Below are 6,066 nucleotides of genomic sequence, written 5' to 3'. Positions count from 1 at the left end.
TGTGATTAGACTGGGGCCATCCAGACAATTTCTCTATTTTAAGGCCCGCTGAATAGCAACCTTAATTCCATTTGAAACCTGAGTTTCCTTTTGCATATTCACAGGTTCCAGAGACTAGGACATGAACATCTTTGAGAGGCCATTATCCTGCCTACCACAACATGGGACAAGAATAGAAGGGAGAACTTTTTTAACAAGCTGGGATATAATTGCTAATATGTTTAGATAATAAGATGATACCATGGCCTATTAGGAGTATGATGGTCTATGTATTTTTTTGCATTTTATAACTTTTCCTGTCATGAGTATTATCTTTATTAAAGAAAAATAATGAGTTGGATAATTTGATTGACATTTTTATCATCTGTGAGGTACCACAGTTAATAGCATGTTAGAGTTCTAAAGGCAGTTTCTGTTAATGAAAAAAATTTTAAGAAGAAAGAAAAACAATAAACCTTGTATTTAAAATAGTAAAACTATTAGGTACACAACTATAAAAGGAACTTTACTGAGAAACAAAATAATATTTGAAAAACACAAGCATGCTAAGTCCTGAGACTATAAATTCAACTGTTTCAGAATTAATTTAGAAGTTTAATGTTATTTTTAATAAAGTTACCATGGGGAGCATTTAATATAATTTTCTTTTAGAATTGAACCACATTTTAACAAAATGTATTTGGCAGAATAAACAGTCTAAACAATTTAGACTATTGTGAAAAAAGATGAGGATGGTCGGAAAGGATTTTCCCATCAGATATAAAATGAATTTTGAAGCTGCAATGCATAGAACTGAAGTAGATATGTCAGAAATAGGCCATACGTGTAGTACTTTTCTGAATCAAATACTACTGGTGTATATGCAATATAGTACCTGTTTGAAGAGTGAAGGCAAATAAATGTTTGTATTGGGTACTTGCCAAGGAGATTCAAGGTTTGATACAGAAGAGAAACCCCAGAGATCATTCAACTTGTTAAAAATTAAACACTTGATGGAAATTTATTTCTTCTTAGCAAAACTGTCATGTCTTTTAGAAAAGTAATGTCTCTTATCATTGAAAGAATTTTTATTATTGAAAATTTTCAGCTTTAGATGAAGTCATGAAACCTCACTCAGATACTTATTTCATTATGTCTCAAAGGATTTCGATTTTTTTAAAAGACATTTTTTCTTATAATTTATATATCACCAAAACAACAGCTGGCATTTGGGAAATCTTATTTTAAAACTCCAAATACCCAAGAAAATCATTCAAACTCTCCAACTTCTACTTGACATCTGTTAAGGCTCAACCGTCCAGTCTACCATACTCAAACCTGTAGTCTGACAAAATCTTATTTATTGACTTGCAAGCATGGGAGCGCATTGCAGAGGAAACATGAATGGTGCTCTCCAGAGGGGGAAGAAGGTGCCATCTTTGTAAGGTTTGGGTTCCTGCTGAAGGATTCTGAGGCAGCTCTCAGGGAAGGGAGACCAGTTCTGGGTTGGATGCTGTTTCTGCAGCAGGATTAGGAGAAGCAGGGATAAAATAGGAACTGGGTGCTATCCTGAGGCAGGGATGGTTTAGTAGCTGAGTATCTCCAGTAATAGATGGGTGAGGATAGAAAAGCAGGGCTGGAGGCACCATTAGTAACAAAGCAGTGGTCACGCAAAGAGGGGGGTTCATGATGGCATTTTATAGCTGCATGACCTCGGAAGAAACAATGTTTCCTGTTAAGTTTGCAGCTGGTTTTATCTGTGTCTGTCCTCCTAGCATGATTAATGGCAGGACTACTTTTTTCTTTTTCAGTCCAAGCTGATTTTCAGTCCTTCAGTCCCAGACAGATTTTACTCTTTCACATCTACAGAACCAACTCTACTTGAATTTTCCTGTTAATAGCTTCTGAAAATAGCTATATCCATTGACAACCAGCTTTATTTTAACAATTCAAGAGAAAAACAGTGCGAATTTATGTTGTTGTTATTCAAAATTATGCTATGAAGACATGGATTAATGACTAGGAAAAATCAGTTTAAGATTGTTTTAGAGTTTGGTTTTGAGTTTCAATATAAAGGAGAGAGAAAATAAACACATTGGAGACAAGTTCTAACAATTGATCAGATATGACCCAGGGTATTCGCGTGAGCCGGAGCTGGGCCACGGGTGGGAGAGGGAGAGGAGGAACCGTCTAAAAGTGTGAAGAAATGAGCACATAACATCTGGTCCTTCTTTGATTACCCTCTTTCCATAGTTCTTTGTCAGACTAACACTGATACTGCAGTCACCACTTTCTTGTGCTTCTTCTCATGTCTTTCCTTCCCTTAGTCTTAAGAACCTTTGGAAAGCGGGTCCTTCTAGCAAGGAATAGACTCAGAGGAAGAAATGAACTCCCCAGCTTTGTTCTGCTCTCCTCTTCCACATCCTTCCTTCCCGTCCTCCCCTTCCCAACCCTCCATTCCTCCCTCTTCCTTATTCAAACTACATTCACAATTACTCTCCCCCACCTCCTCCCATGGAAAATAAATACATGCAAAGAGACATCAAGGGTGATTCTTCTATGCAAGAAAGAAATGGTTAGACTGTAGACAAACATCTTCAAAGGACTGCTGAAATTGGAACTAGAACAATGCTGAATTGGCACGTGAAAGTGTTTACACAGCTACTAGAATAAGTCAACATAAAACTCCTAGGGAAGGGAAAAAGCATTTGCCCTAGAGAAGGGTATAGAGAATAAGCAAAACAACCTCTAAATGTGCATAAACTAAAATTAAGGGGTAGAAAATTGGGATGGGGAAGAGTGGACTCATTATATTGACAAAGAATCTTATTAAACATAAAGGGAAACAACTACAATTATTCTCTGGGAAATATGGGTTCTCTGGGATATCAGTATTTTGGAAGCATTGCTATGTACAAGGTTTGGTCAACAAATGATCCTAAAATGTGAACTACATGCTAGAAAATAGAATGGAAAAGGCAGTGACAATTTGAGCATGCAGTCTTTATAATGTTTTGCTATTTAATATTTGTGGAGGTTCTGTTGGTGTGGTGGTGGGAAGAAAGTCATGAAAGTTGAATTAAACCAGCGTTGAACGATGTGCAATCACCTTAAGTATGTCTTTGTTAGATATTATTAACGTTTGTGATTTCTAGTAGTAACTTAGAAGGGAAATCCATATTTCTTACTGTGAAATAAAATTTTAAACATTGTTTTTCTATTGGGAGGAAGGGCAAGTGAAGAGTAGGACTGAGTAACTGAAATGGTAAGAAAAAACTTGCCTGAGTATCTGTTGCAGTGGAAATTTAGGGATTTGCCTTTTCAAGTTTGGATAAACACAATTTGAAAATGGTGTTAAAGAAATAAGAATGCTGTTAGCTAACATGTGAATTATGTATAGAGATAACATATTGAGCCCAAGAAAAAATGAAGCTGAAACATTCTGGTTCAACATACCTGTCTACAAGATATCAAGGGAATGTAATTAAAATAAAAAATTAGGGATAAGAATGCTAAGACTTCCCCCCAATGTTCATTGCAGCACTACTTACAGTAGCCAAGACATGGAAGCAGCCTAAATGCCCATAGAGAGGAATGAATAAAGAAGATGAGGTACATATATACAATGGACTATTACCCAGCTATAAAAAAGAATGAAATAATGCCATTTGCAGCAACATCGATGGACCTAGAGATTATCAGACTAAGTGAAGTAAGTCAGACAAATATCATACGATATCACTTATATGTGAAATAAAAAAAAATGATACCAATGAACTTATTTAGAAAATAGAAACAGACTCACAGACTTCAAAAACAAACTTATGGTTACCAAAGGGGAAAGGTGGCAGGGAGGGATAAGTTAGGAGTTTGGGATTAACATATGCACACTGCTATATAAAAAATAGATAGTCAACAAGGACCTACTGTACAGCACAGGGAACTCTACTCAGTATTCTGTAATAACCTATATGGGAAAAGAATCTGAAAAAGAATGGACATAAGTATATGTATAACTGAATCACTTTGCTATACACCTGAAACTAACACAACATTGTAAATCAACTATACTTTAATATAAAATAAAAATTAAATTAAAAAACTTACTGGGCTCAGGAACATAGGACAATTGTAGTAGTTTTCTGTCTGACCTATCTGCATACCATCCCTTCCCTACCAATTTACCATTGCTAGATTATTCTTCCTAAAATATGGCTTTTGTTATATCACTCTTGGGCTCAAAAGTCTTCAGCAGCTGGATATTGTCTACAAAATGAAACCCCAAAGCCTCCAAAAACAAAAAAAGAATGTTAAGACTTATAAAGAAAAATATTTGGGACTTCCCTGGTGGCACAGTGGTTAAGAATCCACCTGCCAATACAGGGGACACAAGTTTGAGCCCTGGTCCGGGAAGATCTCACATGCCGCGAAGCAACTAAGCCTGTGAGCCACAACTACTGAGCCTGCACTCTAGAGCCCGCCAGCCACAACTACTGAGCCTGCGTGCCACAACTACTGAAGCCCACACACCTACAGCCCGTGTTCCGCAGCAAGAGAAGCCACTGTGATGAGAAGCCCGCGCACCGCAATGAAGAGTAGCCCCCGCTCGCCACAACTAGAGAAAACCTGTGCGCAGCAGCAAAGACCCAACGTAGCCAGAAAGAAAGAAAGATATTTTTAGAGACTTGAAACCATCATAGAATGAAGAAATATTATTCAATTGCCGTAAAGTGTAAATATCTACATTAAATAGGAAAAAAAAAAACTTATCTAACCTTTTCTGACATGGATGGGAAAATCTTAGATATTTACAAATGAAATACAAACAACCTAATATTTGAAAAAGTGATTGACAGGAGTTAGTCTGTATGAAATCAGGCATATGAGATTGTTGATATAAAATTACATTTGACTCGGGGCTTCCCTGGTGGTGCAGTGGTTGAGAGTTCGCCTGCCGATGCAGGGGACACGGGTTCGTGCCCCGGTCCGGGAAGATCTCACATGCCGCGGAGCGGCTGGGCCCGTGAGCCATGGCCGCTGAGCCTGCGCGTCTGGAGCCTGTGCTCTGCAACGGGAGAGGCCACAACAGTGAGAGGCCCGCGTACCGCAAAAAAAAAAAAAAAAATTACACTTGACTCATGAAAATGGTAATATCATGTGATTCAAAGTAGTACATAATTTTAAAGTATTTATCAAGTGTTAACTGCATACTGAATAATGTGCAATTTTGCCTTTGAGGAAAAGTTTTCATGGATTTTTTAATAAACACTCTTCCCAAGGTAATCATAAAAGTAAAATAATATAGCATTGACTAATTTCATAAATGTTAAGGGAAAACCGAATAGAGGAGTAACCATGGGAGGAATTAAATGGAACACAATTCTTCCTGATGGAATACATTTTCTCTTGTGTATTACCATTTTCTTGTTTGTGGCAGAAGCCTTAGGTATTCATAAAGCGTTTTACAACCTTCCTGGTTTGTTATGAGGTTAACCTCTTTATTAGTAAGTAATTTCTGATATAGAATTTTAATATTAACAATCTCTTTGGAAAACATGTCTCTGAAAAATTATTTTGGGAATGAAACATTCTGTGTATAAGTATCTGAAATGAGCAGTTCTGGTGGCATCTCGAGGGAAGTTTGAGATCTTTTTCTCTAGAGCAGCCAAACGGCCTTGCAGCAGTGTCCCAGGGGCTGTACTGAGGAGCTGACATTTCCCTGAAGAGTGTAATAAGGATAAAGGCTGAATTTTTACTTTGGCTTAGGGAGAAACAAAAGTTCCTTCTGGAGTTTCAAGAAGTCAACTTAAATGAAAAGTCAGCCATTTCTGCCCTAAACAATGCTTGGGTTGCTAAAGGGAGAGCAAGTATGTTTCAGCAGAAGGTATACATTACAAAACAGCAAAATTAAAAAGAGTGACACTTTTCCCCTCCTTCCCCTCACATTTTCATTGTCATCACAAATACCCAGGATGTCTTCCTCTTCTTCTCTTTTAAGAATTCTTTTGTTTTCATTGTGTTCATATCATTAAATGTACTGCAGTGAGGCTGCTTTCCTCTTGTTTGTACTTCTTAAACTTCATTCTG

General features: G+C 37.3%; 1 non-coding gene across 1 annotated transcript; it reads left to right on the top strand.

Moving 5' to 3' along the window:
* Nucleotides 1–334: 334 nt before the first annotated feature.
* LOC114893496 lies at nucleotides 335–408 on the top strand. The gene has a single exon (XR_003792915.1). It is a non-coding gene; the product is annotated as a small nucleolar RNA SNORD28 (small nucleolar RNA).
* Nucleotides 409–6,066: the final 5,658 nt, after the last annotated feature.

The sequence above is a fragment of the Monodon monoceros genome, unplaced genomic scaffold (genome assembly GCF_005190385.1).
Source record: "Monodon monoceros isolate NGI ecotype Baffin Bay Population unplaced genomic scaffold, NGI_Narwhal_1 Super_Scaffold_12, whole genome shotgun sequence".
Taxonomy (NCBI): Eukaryota; Metazoa; Chordata; class Mammalia; order Artiodactyla; family Monodontidae; genus Monodon; species Monodon monoceros.
Note: the sequence above shows the minus strand (reverse complement) of the source record. Positions and strands in the feature narration are given on the sequence as shown.